This window comes from Heteronotia binoei, chromosome 6, assembly GCF_032191835.1.
Source record: "Heteronotia binoei isolate CCM8104 ecotype False Entrance Well chromosome 6, APGP_CSIRO_Hbin_v1, whole genome shotgun sequence".
Classification (NCBI taxonomy): domain Eukaryota; kingdom Metazoa; phylum Chordata; class Lepidosauria; order Squamata; family Gekkonidae; genus Heteronotia; species Heteronotia binoei.
Genome location: NC_083228.1, coordinates 75,831,459 through 75,849,586, shown reverse-complemented (window position 1 = coordinate 75,849,586; position 18,128 = coordinate 75,831,459).

Below are 18,128 nucleotides of genomic sequence, written 5' to 3'. Positions count from 1 at the left end.
CTTCATCCGACCTTTAAGGACCAGAGTGGGCAACATCATCATCTGACCTGGTATGGCTTCCCCCACCAACCTCTAACATAACCATGATAATCTCCATAGTACTTGTTCCGAGGTGGGTGACCCAGTATTTGGGTATCATGAGCATATCTCAAAAACTGTGCACTATTATTATTCTTTTCTGCTGCTTTTTCTTGTGTAATGACCCCATCACTGGAGATGACAAATGTAAGTGAAGACAGCACCCTAAAATATGTACCTAACAGATCACATTCATTTACGGAATTTATACCCTGCCTTTCTGCCCTCATCAGGGGCACCAAGGAAGCTGTTTTGCTGTGTTTACATCATTGTTATTTTTCCATCACTCTCTGCTGCATTTTTTTTCTTTCCTTTCCTTCAAGGAGCTCAGGGTAGGCTACATGTTTCTGCCTTCCTCCATTTTATCCTTGCAACAACTCTGTGAGGTTAGGCTGACACTGAGTGACTGGACCAACATCATCTAGAGAGCTTCAAGGCTGAGTAGGAATTTGAATCCAGGTCTCTCTTCAGTCCCAGTCTAACACCCTAACTACTTTGCAACACTAGGATCTCTCATGACATGACATTATTTCTGAAATTCATTCACCCTAACAAAGGAAGCCCATAAGCTGCTTCTATAAGGAGACTGTCAGGAAGGAGCAGATTTCAAATGTATACACTACACACATTCACACAGAGGAACACATTCCTTGTTGTTCTGTAGAAGGAGGATCGTGTCTACTGAAGTACTGCATTACTAATACTCCCAAATTCTCTTCTGCTCCATTTTCTGTGTTGCGGTATCCTGGAAAAGAACTGAGTGGATGCAGCAATGTGCCTGGGTACGAATTAAACAGTTCTGGATTAGGTGTTAGGAACCAAACAAAAGAGGAACTTCATTGATTTCGCAGCACATAGCGCCACTGCTGATACTTCTGTTCTTGGTGTTTTCAAAAGTAACGGAAGTATGCATGGTTTGAGAGCATTCAGCAAACTAATGTAAGCTCCCCCAACCTACAGTTTGCAAATATGGAAACAGTCCTGCACTGCTGAGAAATACCTGATACCGACCTGTCAAAAATAAAGACCACTGTAAAGTGATGAATTATGTTCTCTGGAATGCTATGAGATGTAACATTCATAATACCCATTATGCTCTATGAAGCGGTGAGAAAGGACATCTGGCAATGCATTTGCTAGAACAAGGAAGTAAACAAAACTCTGCAAAGGGGGAGGCACAGCGGAGCAGCTGAATTCCTTGAGAGAAACAGGTGGGTGTAAGACTGTGTAATTAATTAACCATCATTGCCAATGGAATTATCATGTAGGGGCTGTCACAAGGAAAGCATTATTTGGCATTTGCTACACAAGCATCTAAAGGCAAGTGGCTTTTCTTGTGCTGCCTGCATGAGAGGCCTTCACTATCTTTGCTTTTAAGAGCATAATGTATATGCCTGTTTTCCCACTCTACTACATTTCTTTTAACCATGATGTATATAATATAGAGGGTTCAATGCAAAGAGGAGATGCGGTTGCAGTGATCATAGCTTTCTTTATTAGTTGCAGCTGGTAACAGCTGAACTAGAAGACTGGTTTACTGGGCCAACAGGGCCAACTATATACAGTTCAAGGTCCCCATGCTAGGACACCACTGGATCATTTAAACCAGCAGGGGGCCTGTGATTGGAGCAGGGTGGCAGGGATTTTGATCCTATGACCCATTGTTTCCCAGACCCCAAGATCAGACTAAAGGCTCCAATGAGCCAGGCAGGAACATGGTAATATCCACATTAGTCCACATGCACAACCTTCATGAAATTATCATCCTTTCCCCAGCTTTTGCAGAAGATTCATGCAGTCCCTCCAAAACACAGAGTGCAGTCATAAATAGACTAATGGACCTGTACAACCAGAGGAGGTGTGACCAGTTTCTGCACCAGGGTGAAAGTTCCTCTGCACTCCTTCTAGGTCCCTTGTGCCAGAAAATGCTGACAAGAGCCCACTGACATGCCTCTGTGTGTTTGTGCAACAAATACATGCATCAACAGCTCCAAGGGGTTGCCAGCTCTGGGTTCAGAAATACTTGGAGATTTTGGAGAAGGGTGGGGTTTGGGGAGGGGAGGGACTTTAGTGGGGTGTAGTGCCATAGAATCCACCATCCAAAATTGCCATTTTCTCCAGGTGAACTGATTTATTTCACCTGGAGATCAGTTGTAATCCCACAAGATCTCCAGCCACCACCTGGAGGTTGGCAAGACTGCATTGCTCTGGAGTAATAGAGCATGAAAAGTGCATGGGCACTCCTCTTAATATTTTGCTGATGCCATGGGGGTTTTGGGGGGTGGGGGTTATTTAGCAACAGGCCACAACTTATTGACATTCTTGCTTTTTTTTTTTTAACACCAGACAGGCATCTGTCCACCCAAAGAAGCTGATCCACTTAAAAAACCTTAAATGTTTCCTCCATTAATCACACAAGGTAGTTTCCATAGTCATGTTGTCTACCTTATGTTTTGCCTGTGCTTTTTAATTCAAACCATTAACTGATCCAGTACTAACTTACAAAGATCTACTTGACACGTCCCCTGTGTGATTAATTACATACATCACTTGACATTTTGAGACTCTTTGATTAACGATGTATAAAATGTACAGGGAAAAGTCACTGTTAAATTGAAATATTTATGTTGTGTGTTCTACAGTGATGACTACCTCAAAATGTGCACCAGCATAGCTGCCTTGAGCCCTGGCAGGATGTGCCCACTTCAGCAAGGGTTTTAATGCCTCATTTTGAATCCTTTTCTCCACTGTACAGTGTTTGAAATAATTTTACAAAATCTTAAGCCTCATGTTCTTCCTGTGTGTGCTTATTAAACTGTAGAGAAGAACTGGCAATTAGGAGAAATGTTTAATCTTTTCCCCATCTACCACTTTATGCCACAAACGCTCCAATGGGCTCCCCCACCCAACCCAGCCAGGCTTACTTCATGTCAGATGAGGGGAAAATAGGGGGAAGACAAAGGAGAGGAGGATTGCTGGGATGCTGGAAAGAAATCTGGGACCCAGTTTACTTACCCGCTCCCCCCAATATAATCTCAATCAAGCTGTATGCTCAGATGCTTGATTTCCCCCACACTGTCCAGGCATTGCTTAGATGTGCTTTTGCAAAATAACATTTTAGTGGTAAATGTGCATTAAAACACACATATAAAAGTCAGTTAAGACCCTAATTCAAGGCCAGGAGTACTAAAAGACCAAGCTTTCCAGAGTGTAAGCTTCCAAGAGTCAAAGCACCCTTCATCAGATACCGTAGCTGATGAATGGATCTTTGACTCTTGAAAGCTTTTCCCCTGGAAATCTTGCTGGTCTTTAAGATGCTACTGGACTCAGATCTTGTTCTTTTGCCAGAACTTTGTGCTGTCCAACCACAACATGGCTACCCACTTGCAACTAAAAGTCACTTAAATAGTTATCTATGGATTCTATGTTATAGTATTACAGGGGCCATCTTTCAGGGGGTGGGGTGCGTGGAAAAGAGGGGCGGAGCAGAAAACACTAGCAATAATATTCTCCAGCCAAAGCCAATGGCTCATTTATTGTATAGCAGTGATGGAGACTGGATAATGCACATTGGTAACAGAAAGATCACTCACATGTGTACAAAGGCGTACGACTACGTAACAGGTAAAATTCATTTGATGATCATGTAGATATGATCTGCCTCTACACTAGTGAGAGTGCAAGGATGTGTGGCCTGAATCAAAGAGGAGTTAAGTACATCAATGCTATATAATTAGTACCTTCTCTCACTTGATCGTAGTTATTACTGGAAGTATGCTAAAAGTATGGTGTGTTACTATAACAACAGTCATACGTGGCAAAATACCATCAGTGATGTTTAGCTACATTTAGCTGCATATATAGGACCTTTAAGAGTTACAAATGGAAAGTTCAATTTTCATGCTGAGGATTATCATCACTGTGGGGTAATGAAAACCACACAGATCTGTATTTGTAGCACACTCTACAAAGATAATCTGCTGAAAGAAAATGTGGATCAGATAAGTGACAATTGTTAAATACAAGATTTGTTACAGTTTCTATGGCAGATTGCCACTGCAAAATAAAAAGATGATTTTTTATTCACCAAGAGTTGTAATTTTAAAACTGTATGAAGAAACAGACGTTTGACATTTCAAGGTTGTTTGGGGGGGTTGCACATTCTCTCCCTTTTTTTGCAAAGAGCTGCTCTTGCTTTTGCAAAAATGGAAACACATTCATCTGTTCAGGGAAATTCCCCCCAAAGAAGCTAGTACACTACAGTCAATCTGTTTTAGTTTATTAGGATTTAAAAAGGGAGTACAGTAAAAGCAAGCAAATAAAATAGGTCTCACATATATCAGATCCAGGGTTATAGAACTACCCACAAAAGAAGAATCCTCAGGAAATTGTTTTCCCCAGTTCTTCAAAGATGTCAGACACAGGCACTGATGCCACAACAGTCTCATCCCAGGTGTCCAAAATGCTGTGGTCAAGTAGATGCTGTGGTCAAATGACATCAGATAGAATCAATACTCCGGGGAAACATTTAGTCCAGTTCCACAGCTGACCATGTTGAAAATCTGGTATTTGGGTTCAGGCACATAAGCAGATCAGCTGGTTCAGCAACCAAAACAAAACACTTAATGAGTCAGCAAGTTTTTACTCCAGGAGCACTTAAGGTTTACAAAAAGAGCTTTGGGTAGCTTATACAACACCAAATGCAATCACAAAAATATAGAAACATAACCCTAACCTGAATAGCCTAGGCAAACCCAATCTTGTCAGATCTTGGAAGCCAAACAGGGTCAACTCTGGCAAGTGCTTGGATGGAATGTCAGAGCCAGAGGAAGGGGGCAGGCTTTATTCAGTCACCTATCTGTATATCCTTTATGCCCCCAATAGGGGTCAGTCACCAGAGGGCACTGTGGCTTCCAGGTTCACACACACACATGCACATAGTCGACTAGTCCAATCACCTGCACAGTGCAGGAAATTCACAGCTATCTCCCTTCCCCACTCCCCCCATGACCTATGCCCAGTGGAACCATCAAGATCTCTGGCCAATGAGGCCTAGAGGAAAATTCCTTCCTGATTCCAAAGTGGCAATCAGCAATACCCTGAGCATGTAAGAAAGGACCATGAGAGTTGACTACTGACTCATCCCTTCCTGTCCTCCCTCTCATTCTCTGCTTCCATTCACAGAATCAGCTTTACTGTCAGATGGCCTGGGGATCCCCCGGTTTGGAGGCCCTCCCCCCCCCCCCCGGTTCAGGGTTGTCAGAAAGCGGGGGGAGGGGAGGGAAGTGTCTGCTGGGAACTCTTTTATTCCCTAGGGAGATTTATTCCCATAAAAAATCATGGAGAATTGATCTGCGGGTATCTGGGGCTCTGGGGGGGCTATTTTTTTTGTTAGAGACACCAAATTTTCAGTATAGCATCTAGTGCCTCTCCCCAAAATACCCTCCAAGTTTCAAAAAGATTGGACCAGGGGGTCCAATTCTCTGAGCCCCAAAAGAAGGTGCCCCTATCCTTCATTATTTCCTATGGAAGGATGGCATTGAAAAGGTGTGCAGTCCCTTTAAATGTGATGGCCAGAACTCCCTTTGGAGTTCAATTATGCTTGTCACAGCCTTGATCTTGGCTCCACCCCTAATGTCTCCTGGCTCCATCCCCAAAGTCCCCAGATATTTCTTGAATTGGACTTGGCAACTCTAGATGGCCACCTAGCCTCTGCTTAAAAACCTCTAAAGGAGAGCCCACCACATCCTGAGGAAGCCTGTTCCACTGAGGAACAACTATAACTGTCAGGAAATTCTTCCTAATGTTTAGCCAAAAATTCTTTTGATTTAATTTCAATCCATTGACTTTGGTCTGACCTTCTGGGACACTAGAAAACAACACTTCTCCATTCTCTATATGACAGCCCTTCAAATTCTTGAAGATGGCTATCATATCACCTTTCAGTCATTTCATCTCCAGGTTAAACATACCCAGCTCCTTCAACCTTCCCTCATAGAACTTGATCTCGAGACCCCTAACCATCTTCATTGTCCTCTTCTGAACACGTTTTTGCTTATCAACATCCTTCTTAAACTGCAGTGCCCAATATGCAACAAAATACTCCAACGGATATATAAACAGAATAAAGTGATATCATCACTATATTTTTGTTGATGCAGCCCAAAATTGCATTTGCTTTTTTAGCTATTGCATTACACTTCTGTCTGCTGACTCATATTCAGTGTGTGGTCTACTAAGACCCCTAGATTACTGCCAAGACAAGTTTCCCGCATTCTATAATTATACATTGGATTTTTCCAATTTAAATGCAGAACTTTACATTTATCTCTGTTGATAGTCATTTTTTTTTAGTTTTAACCCAGCTTTTCAGCCCATCATTGTGTGTCTTGATTCTGTTTTCTACTGTATTTGCTACCCCTCCCAATTTAGTATAATCTGAGCATCCCCTCTGTTCTTTCATCCATTTATAAAGATGTTGAACAAAGCAGGTCCTAGGACAGATTCTTGAGGCACTCCCCTTATCGCTCCTCTCCAAGAAGATGAGGAGCCATTAACAAGCACTCTTTAGCTGCATACAGATGGGCAGCTGCATGCCCATAGGAAGTATCTCAAATTGCGCCACCCCAGAATGGAGCGGACAGATCCTGCTCACACACTCACACGGCATCTGTATATCGCATGCGGGTGCTTTGGTGCATTCACATGATTGTTGCACACCATCTCCTTAGCACAATTTGGGTTTCTTTTCTCCCCTTATATTTTAGTGGTCATGCACTTATGTGCTTATGTGCTCATGCACTCATGTGCTTATGTGCTCATGCACTCCATGGCAGTGATTTTTTTAAAAAAAGAATACCAATGAGCACCTAGAATGGCTTGGTGGATTCACACTGCTAATCCACCTTGCTTGCACACTCCCACGGTCAGATGCCGGGAAACGCAGGAGGGGTGTGGCATAAGATTTTGCTACCACTTTTCTACTGGTAGCTATTTGATTCATCTCAGATACTGGAGGATGGGGTGAGTGTGAGAATGGAACAGGTGGCAGCTGTGCCTGTCTGACCTTGACTTTTAAATCCACCTGGGGGAAGTGCCTATGTTGGCTCAAATTGGCTGTCTGAATCCAGCCTTTCGGTGCAATCTGCCAGCCAGTTACAAATAGGAGTGGCCCGATGCCCCATGGCACCCTAGGCAGACTTGCTGCCTGGCACCCCCCAAGATCCCCTGCGCCTCCCCCTGCTGTGGCTCCGCGTTCCCCCCGCACATCCCTCCATCCCCGCTGCGCCTCCTCCCTCCCTTTGGACCCTTTCCTACCCCGGCGTGTCAATTTCAATGCCAAAACTGGCTCTAGTGCCGCATTCCGGCTCTCTAAAGCCCACCCCACCCCCCAGCTGAACACTCCAGTCGTGGTTAAAACCGCACCACGGGGCCAGGCTGCACTCACCATCCGTCCCTCAGGAACATCATCCTGAAAGGGTGACCCCCACTGAACTCCTCCCCTCCCCTCCAGGAAGTGGGGAGGGGAGGAGTCAGCTGTAGCAGGGGTTGCCCTTTAGGACGCTGTTCCTGAGGGACAGACGGTGAGCGCAGCCTGGCCCAGTGGCGCAATTTTAACCGTGACTGGAGTCTTCAGCTGGGGGGGGGGTTAGAGAGCTGGAACGCAGCGCTAGAACTGGTTCCAGGATTGAAATTGACACGCTGGGGTTGGAAAGGGTCCGAAGGGAGGAGGCGTGGCGGGGAGGGAATGGAGGGGCGGGCGGTGGTGGTAGCAGCGGGGGGCGAAAGGCAAACTAGGTGCTTGCCTGAGGCACTGGGAGAGGGGTGGGGAGCCCAATTTTGCGTCCCCATCCTCCCGGCACCCTAGGCAGCTGCCTAGTTTGCCTAGCGGGAGGGCCGGCCCTGGTTACAAATCTACAAAGAATGAAGAAGGAACAGAGTTTAAGAAATGGTGGTGTATTCTTGTGTTGAGGAAAGAAGACAGCCTTGTTAGTGTCTGCCGTTGTCTATTTTTTCTTTTTTTAAAGTAACATATACTTCTGAACTCAGATATCCAGAAAGGATGCACTCAATCCCTAAAGAAGAAAAATAGCACTAACAAAAATTAAAATGTTCTTAAAAGTCACAAAATAATGCAGACACAGGGAATGACATCACAAGCACTACCCAGTAGGTGTCTATTACACACATATGGGCCTATCCTAAGCAAGTATATTAAGAAGTAAGTAGTATGTTCTTCAGTAGGGTTTACTCCTGGGAAAGGATTGCACCCATAATCACATTCAGCAAGAGCAAAGGATGTACCAGCTGGGAAACAACCTGCATTTACCCCCCAAAATATGTGGGGAAATTTCCGAATCCACTGAAACAAATGAGTACCATTTGCACATTTAAACTACTTTTAAAGGCCCTGAAGCTTCAACTGGGCACTGTCTGCAATAATTAAGATAGTGTTACCAGCTGCAGGTTGGAAAATTCCTGCAGATTTTGGAGTGGAACCCGAGGAGGGCAGCGTTTGGGGAAGGGAGGGACTTCACCAGGTTATAATGCCACTGAGTCCACCTCCAAAGCAGCCATTTTCTCCCCAGGAGATGTCTGGAAATCCTAAATGAAAGCCACTTAAACAGTAGTTTCAGAGGGTAGCTGTGTTGGTAGAACAGATAGATCTGCAGTAGAACAGGTAGATCCGAGTTGCACAGCAGCTTAGAGACCAACAGGATTTTCAGGGTAGAAGCTTTCAATAGTCAAAGCTCCCTTCATCAGATCTGGACTTTCATCACAACTCTCAAAAGCTTATATCCTGAAAATCTTGTTGGTCTCTGTGCTACAGAACTTGAATCTACCACTTAAACAATGTAATCCACAAGAAGTCAAATTCTGCATCTTGCTTCTGTACTCAGTGCAATGCAAAATACTGATCTGTGGAGAGGTAATGCCCAAGTTTCTGGAATAGCTATATTGTATAAGCATTCCAGAAAGTCAACTAGGACCTTCTTAAAGACAGGCCCTGGCCTGCTCCTTCAAAGCAGGGCAATCCTTGTGTCACAGAAGGACTGGCACAGCCCTGCATCAAGCCAGACATAGAGAGAACAGGCGATTCTACTGCTGTTTCCACCAGTCCATTTGGCATGGCCACCTGGATCTTCTTGTTTTTTTTCAGCAGATGTCTTACAGACAGTCTTGTTGTCCTTCCTTTGCCTTGCCTGAGCCTCAAGACAAGTTGAATATTACATCACATCTGCATTTTCTTGAAATATATGCCTTAAGAAACTGGTGCCTCTGGAAATTAGCGATGAAAGATTTTCCATTCACCTGTCTAACTATATATCACCCTGAAACTACTGGACAAATCCATGCAAATACTAACTTTACATGATTGAATGCACAGCTTCTCCCACACATGACATTGTAGAGGTGAATACTGTGGCTTGGAATGTCCAGACTTAGATGACTTGGTAAAGTTCTCCAAAGGACTTCCCAGATTATTAAAATCTTCTTTATTCTATATCTCTGCTAGACTTAATCCTGCACTGCTGCAGGGGAGACATTCACCTTTCATATGATAGCTGTATTTGGACTCAGTTTTAACATTCAGATTCCTATAATGCAGATTCTTCTCTTATTCTTAACACTACCTTTCTTAACCCTGTTGTAATTTAGACTGTGAGCTCCAAAGGCTCTGTCTCTTTGTTAATGTCTCTCTCTAAAACACCATGTACACACTTAGTGCTGTAGTGCATCTATTAATAAAAAGAGGGGAATGGAAAGGGAAGGAAGACCATCTAAAATTCCGCATCTTCAGGCAAAAATTCTAAAAACATCTAAAACATCCCTGACAAGTATCTGTTGGTCCCCCATCCCCACCCCGAAACCTCGGAAGAACAAGATCCCAGCTCACTATCTTCCTGAGCTTCTATACTGGTCTGCCATGATAGCAAGGGATTTCCCCCCTAATGTTGCACTTTAAAATTATGAAAAACTCTTGTTCTAAGAGCAACTGTTTAGTTAAACAAGCGAAATGTTGCCAAAGACCAGTTACAAGCCAGCTAAATAAAAGCCATATGATAGATTTTATTGGTCTTTTAAGCAGCAAGAGTCAAGAAAGGGGTTTGTGGGTCACTGGGTAGCACACTGGAAATGGGATGGAGGAGGGGACTGGGGTCTAATTATAGGCCTAAGGGTCACTGAATGGCCTTGGGGAAGTCACTGGCTTGCTTCATACATAACAGCCAAACCATGAGTTGAGTGCTCCTGCTCAAAGGCTTGCACACTGTCTCCTTCTCCTCACCTGCCTGGGTTTTCTCTCTCTTCCCCTTCCTCAGTAAACCATGGTTTGCTGATATAAATGCACTCCCTTCATTTGTTAACCAGCCATACAGAGGGAAGAGAAAGGAACAAAGGTGGATACAACCCTGCAGTACATTCCTGGCCCTCCAGACTAACTGACCCTCAACCTATCACCTTAACCTGCTTTATCAGATTATTATTGTAGCAATAAAATAGGATAACCCCATGTACACTATCCTGAGCACCTTGGAGGGAGGGTGTGGCTAATGTAAGGAATATACTCAAAGTCTGGGAAAGCAAACATAACCGTAATCTCTTTTGGATTTGCAATTTTTGACTGGTATGTGATCCACCCATTTATATTGCTCCCGCTTTCCCTTCTGCCTGCCTACATATTAATTTAAAGTAACGGTCTGTTTACCAGAGGAGCTCACTTATGATTTCACCAAAATGTAATTACAAACTTCACAGGCACAGAAAATGTGTCAAGTATGGAATGGAATGTGTTGCATGCTGGCATCTGATGAGGAAGGGGTTATGTCACACTGACTTTAGGGTATGAACAAGGCATCAAGTGAAGTCAGCAGCACATGGTAAGGAGGCAGCCTGTAAGAACTTGGAATTTGGCAGTTCTGCAAAAGTGGAAATCCAGGCCCACAGGCTCTTCAGTGAACCGTGAGATAGACTGCCCTATGTCATCATCTGAACGCTGCTGCCGCAGATGATAACATAGGGCAGTCTATCTCACTTTCTCCTCAAGCTGTACCTACATGCTCAGGTGATGGTGATCATGACCACCTCCATATTTCTTTAGAGGTGTTTCCCTGTTTATTGGCATGAGGAAAAGTCCTGAAAATGGAAACTGTGATGAGCGTATAATTTTTCTCTTTCTCTCCCTCTCTCTGTATATGTGCATGTGTCTGAGTATATAAAATGCTGTAACATCTGGAGTTATCAGTTCCAACACTCACTCCCTGGTGTGCACTGGAAGATGTTTCTTCAGGTCTGCTCAGAAAGTGAAAATGAAAAGAATAACCTCTCTTGCATTACACTAGTTGAAAGTCAGGAGTTCTCGCACAGAATGCACATAGTTGGTTCTAAACATTTGACCATACAACACATGTCTGCTGCATAAGAATTTACTATAGAAAAGTAACTGTTTTAGAGCAACAGAGACATACCTCAGAGTGTATGCAGAATGCACTTCCTGTTCTGGGTAGTTAGCCACACTTATCGTCAACATAGTTACATCCTTCTAAGCCCATTTTTTTCCCATGTATTTAGAAGGGTAGAACTGCAGTGCCAGTGTGGATTTTACATGTTAAGTAGATCTTTTAGGTTTCAGCCTGGCACATCTGAGAGCCAGTTTGGTGTAGTGGTTAAGTGTGCGGACTCTTATCTGGGAGAACCGGGTTTGATTCCCCACTCCTCCACTTGCACCTGCTGGAATGGCCTTGGGTCAGTCATAGCTCTGGCAGAGGTTGTCCTTGAAAGGGCAGTTGCTGTGAGAGTCCTCTCAGCCCCATCCACCTCACAGGGTGTTTTGTTGTGGGGGAGGAAGGTAAAGGAGATTGCAAGCTGCTCTGAGACTCTGAGATTCGGAGTGGAGGACAGGATATAAATCCAGTATCTTCTTCCTCATCATCATCTCTTTTAGGAAGCAAGTCCTGCTTCTCAAAGCCAAACCAGAGATGCTTGCCTGTCTCCCCAGCATCCCCTGCAAAGTCTCTAGCAAGAAGCAGGAGAATCCTTGGAATGGATACTTCTCCACCCCTAACCGTGCGTGGATCTGTTTCATAAACAGCAAAGCTTTTCTCCAGCACAAGGAGCCTTTTGCTGATGCAAGACACTGTCTGGAGGAAAAGCTTCTTACACTGGCAGGAGACTCTTTGAGTGAGAGGAAAGTGCCGTGTTAGGAGTATGGGTCTGAGAGATCCATCACCCTCAAGAGATAACTTGGATTACTTGTGCAAATAAGCAATAAGGGTAGCCCTTCATCTTTGGCCCTTAGTGAAATATCACTAAGAGGAGTTTTTCCCCCTCTTAGTGATATTTCAGAAATCATAATGGAAATATACAAATTCTCTCTCTCAAGCCTTTGAAAACTGCTTTCAGTTTTTCACCCAGTCTTCTGAGCAACTGAGTAGAGCCAGACAGTTCCATCAAGACATTTGGCACAATGCCCTGTCTCCACTTTCATTGTGTCCAGTCTAACACTCATCATGGAAGAGGCAGAATGTTTAATATTTCAACTTAGATATTTAATATTTAAACAGCGTGCTGCTTTTTTGGGGAATGCTGAGGCAGCACCAGAGGGAAAAAGGACATGTTATCAGGCTTCTTTCAGTGTCACTGAATCCAAAATGTAAAAAGCCACTTATATAGGGTGTAATCAAAGGTGAAGTTACAAAAGGGGATCTAGTCAGTTAAACAGGATGGGAGACTGGGCCTAACTGTGCCTTCCTAAGCAAAGTTATACCTTTCTGAGTCCATTAAAACCAACGGGCTCAGAATTATGTAACTCTGTTTAGGATTGCACTGTGAATCTCTTAGGCTATATCCCTTACCCTAGGAGAGAGTCTAAAAACATTTTCATACATATTTCTGAAGATACTTCTTGTATTTTCCACTCCTGAAATACATGTAAAGCTTACATTGACTAGAATGTACATTTGGTTTGAAAAATGCCTGGCTTTTGTTTTCCATTTTATTTTATTACATCCTCTGTGGAACTCAGGGTAACTTCCACAAGGATATTTCACTTTCAGGCAGGGCCAGTGCCAGGCTTTTTGATGTCCTAGGTGAGGCATCTCAGTGCCAGCGGCCACCCTGTGGCTTGCCCCCCCCTTGGGCAGCCCCCCAGGTCTGAAGGACCTGCCCCCTCTCTGCATGAGGGGGAGGGCTGTGTTCAGCAGGGGTTATTTCAAGGTGTTGATAGGGCACCAGACACACACTGGAGAGGTGGTCAGAGAGTGATCCCTCCGAGGGGCCAGCATGTCCAGTAGCAGGAGTTAACATGGGGATCTGAATCCAGTTTCTCCAGTAGCACTGCATGTCTGATGTGAAGGACACAGCTCCCTCCCTGCCCCTTCTGTGGGGCAGCTCCTTAGAGGTGCAGGGTGATGCCATCTTGACCCAGCCAGTCAGAGCAGCACAAAGTACACCAGATGGATAGACGGATTTGATACAGTACAAGACAGTTTTGTATGTCAACAAGTCCCACAACCCCATGAAAAGGCTGGGTTTTGAGAGGGACTGACCGTGGCTACCTAGAAAGTTTCATTGCTGAGCTAGGATTTGAACCATGGTTCATGTCCAGCTCTCTATCTTTCATTCACATTCACACCATTATGATACAATTTCCAGATATATTTTATCAGAGAAAAATCCCTATGCATGATAATTCCAGGGACTCTTTTAAGTTTTGTGGAGAGCTACAGCATGAGCAGCAGCACTAGCTGTGTGCTGACTGGAACAAAAGGCTCTCTGGCACAGAGCAGCTGAGGGCCTAGAGGAGGAGGCCACAGGGGTTTGTACAAAAGGCAGGCAGACTCTTTTTAACTTACAAGGGAAGTTCCTGGTGAGCCACTGCCCTGGAAGGGTGCTGGCAGCCAGCTGGAAGTAGAGCCAAGCCTCAGTGGCTCTGCCAGACCTTGCAGAGGCAACTCAGCTGTATGGCTGCCAGTCTCCAGGTGGGACCTGGGGATCCCCCAAAATTACAGCTCATCACCAGACCACTGGATGGCTTTGAGGGTGGACTCTATAGCATTATACCCCACTGAAGTCTCTGTCCTCCTCAGGCTCCACCCCCAAATCTCCAGGAGTTTCCCAACCTGGACCTGGCAACCCTAGTCCCCCATCCTCTGCCAGAGGCCAGAGGAGAGCTGGCAAGATAATGCATGGGATGGAGAAAGTAGAGAAAGAAGTACTTTTCTCCCTTTCTCACAATACAAGAACTCGTGGGCATTCGATGAAATTGCTCAGCAGACAGGTTAAAACGGATAAAAGGAAGTACTTCTTCACCCAAAGGGTGATTAACATGTGGAATTCACTGCCACAGGAGGTGGTGGCGTCCACAAGCATAGCCACCTTCAAGAAGGGGTTAGATAAAAATATGGAGCAGAGGTCCATCAGTGGCTATTAGCCACAGTGTGTGTGTGTGTGTGTGTGTATGTGTGTATATATATATATATATATATATATATATATATATATATATATATATATATATATATATCTGCTGTGTGACACAGAATGTTGGACTGGATGGGCCATTGGCCTGATCTAACATGGCTTCTCTTATGTTCTTATGTTCTTAACCCTACATCAGCTCAGATATAGTCAGTGGCACCGACAAAGCGGGGGTACCTGATGTCTCCTCCTGCATTGCTGACAGTTTATGGTGATGCAGGAGGTTGCAACACCTGTCATGGGGGTGCTGTTGGCTAGGTCAGAGCTAAGTAATCTGTCCCATGTTCACTCATAGCACTGGAAGGATCTCTCATCCTGGCTTGCTCCTGCACTAACCTCCCAGTTCTTCCTTGGTTTGCAGCCTTTATTTCCTACCTTAGCCTTTGTTAAAACAAAGGTGCAGTGACCACTTCTCAAAACTGCAATGATTTACTCTCTTCCTTCTTTCATTAGAAATTACTCTTTCTCATTCATTTACTACTTTTTAGTCAACCCAGCATCATGACTTAACAGAAAATAAGCTCCTTTAGGAAGTGTGTATCCTTTCAGAGAAGAGGTTGAAAGCAGTTCCAGCGATCCAAATCATGGCTTGATTACCAATTGAAGAAGTTTATATTAATTGAAACCAGATGCTTCATCTACCCAAGTTGCCAATCCAAGTGCCCAGAACTGTCTCATGGGGCAACTGTCTCCTTGTGCACCCTTCTTTGTGTTTATTCTTCCAAAAAGCAATGTTAATGTCTAATATTATTATAATAATGATGATTTAACATGGGTGGATATGTTGTTGATTTGAACTTTGCAGTTTATGTTTACAGTGGTCTGTTCTAGCAAAAGAAGATCCAGGTCTGTAGAGGGAAGAGCGTCTCTATTTTGTACTTCAACGAAATGAGCCTTGTTTTTGTGTAAGAGCAACATCATGTACTCTTCTGGAACTAGTAAGATGTACATAGGAAAAAAGAAACAGCTATAATTTTCGAAGATATTAATGATTAAATATAATGAGAGAATGTGATAGTACTTAATTAGGATAATGAATTAGCAAGATACAGCTGGAATTGTAGGGTGGGAAAAATGGAATGCATGATCCCTGAATTGACAGGAGTTTCAAGAATTCTCTTTCCTTCATTTCTGAGGACAGACTTTCTGGCGCCCACTTTCCTTTGTTTGCAGCTTTTATTAAACTCATTATTTTAGCTAACTCTTCTAGTGACATTGCTGGGAGGTTGCCTTAAAAGGATGCCAGTATCTTTTTGTGAATGTGCAGCTAGTAATGCAAAAAATCATAGAGAAGATAAATTAACAAATGAGGATGTGCCCGTTCAGCTGAAGTTTGTATTTTTACCTGGTGTTGGTGTTATTCTGTATCATTTGCTATACATTTAAATTGGTCAGCTCTTTTATATAAAAGTGTTTTTGCTTGGTACCTACAATGTTTTTATGCAAGATGCTTGAGCATTTGGTGATAGCATACTTCCAAGATTCTTGCATGATAAAGATTACCTGTATCCATTTCAGTTCGCTTTCAGACCTGCACTTGTGACAGAGACTGCCTGGAGGACAATCTACATGGAGATTTGGACAGGGGGGCAGAGCATCACTGTTAGTTTTAGTTTTCCTTGCCTTCTCTGCATTGTGCATTGTTCTGGACTACTTTGTTGGGTTGGAATTGGGAAGAGCTTCTGTACAGTGGCTCCAGTCCTCCCTGGAGCATAGTGGGTAGTGCTGGGGGACTATTGTTATACACGACTTTTGTCATATGAAGCATTGTAGAGTTCAACCTTGTCCTTATGTTGTTGAACAACTACAGGAAACCGATAGGTAAGTCCGTCTGCAGATTTTTGCTATGCTACTATCCAAATGCCCATGACAACCAGATTGATCTCCATCTAATCCTCAGGAGGTGGTCCTAAGCCACTTTGTGGGATCCGTAATAGATTGTTCTCTTATAAATTGTAAGATAGACTGAATGGTCATTAAAAAAAAATACCTGAAGCTTAATCCTGACAAAGCAAAAGTGCTGCTAATTGGGATTGAGGCTGATCTGGATGCACTCAACCTTAAGACTAGGCTCACATTTTGGGGGTCCTCACTGATCCTTCACCACTCAGTCTCCGGACGGCAGCAATAACCAAGAGTGCTTTTTACCAGCTTTGGCTGGATGCCAGCTGTGCCTTTTCTACATAGAAGGGATCTGGCAACAGTAATTCATGAGCTAGTGACATCTAGAAAAGACTGTCAAAATGGTCCATTGGTCCAGAATGTGGTTGCTAGAATGCTAACAAAAGTGATGTTACCCTGAAAGCAGCCCTGGGCTAGAACTCATCTAGCATAGCAGAGACATCTTTTATTAGGGATCATCTGATGTGCTCACATTAGCCCATCTATTTAGTTGTAGGTCAGAAATTCCTCAAATTTAATAGTCTATTTTGCTTTTCCAATCTACCTGAATTTCCCTGCTTTTCCTTCTATTTTTCTGTCTAATAAAGATTATAACTCACATACTGTCCACCTGACTGTCTGCTGTTCCAAACCTCTAATAGAAGTATTGCCTAAATTGGTACCCATTCTAGCACAGAGTAAAGATCCACTAACCCGGGAGTGGAGGTGCACTGTAAAAGACTGTTCATGTATATCTCCACTGTTCCAGGTAACAGTGAGACACTCAAAGCAAAGTTAGTGCTGTACAATCTGCCATAGCTCCCACTTATTCAAAGTGCTGTTTTTGACTTTAAAAGACCAGATAGTGTGAGACTAACAACTAACAATCCTAGACAGAAATATGCATTTCTTAAACCTATTAAAATCAATTGGGTTTGGCACATCCAGCTCTGCATAGATTTTCAGTCTAAGTTATGTTAAAGACTGCCTCTCCCCCTATGAATACACAGAGAAAGTTTCAATGGCATCCTCAGAGGCCTGTCTTTGTGCTCACCCTGCCATCTGAAGCACAGTGGGTGAGAGAGGGCTTTCTTGGTTGCAGTGCCAAGATTATGAATCTCACTTCCAACAGATGTCCATCTTGCCATCTCACTGTTAGCCTTCTGTCAGAAAGCAAAAACGACTCTTTTCCAAAGGACTTAGAGGAAACAAGGCTATTGCTTTTTGTATGTGCTGAGCTATATCTGCTAGAAATGGATTTCTTTTTTTCTGGTAGTTTGTGGCTCTTAAATATTGGCTTTGTCCATTTACTTATTTTGTGCAGTTAATGACTTGCTCTTATTATTTTAATGTTACTTTATGTCACCCTGGATGGACGGGATTTGAAAATTCAGATTAAACAAACCATCTGATCGCAGTGGGGAAAATGACTCAGACTTCTCAACCCAAATTCCAAAACTAGAACAGTGAGCAGTAAGGCTCAATTCAGTCAAACCAACCAACCAACAAACAAGAAACTGATGTAGTGGAAAAGTAGGTTGGGCAGATTTTAGCAGAATTTGTCACATGTGGAAGCAGACATACCATGGTTTGGTCGTTTATTTATGGAATACAGTGGAACTCCACAGTCCTCATTTCAAATCGATGCATCAAACTCTCAAACCATTGGAAAGCAGCCAGAGGAGAAACGA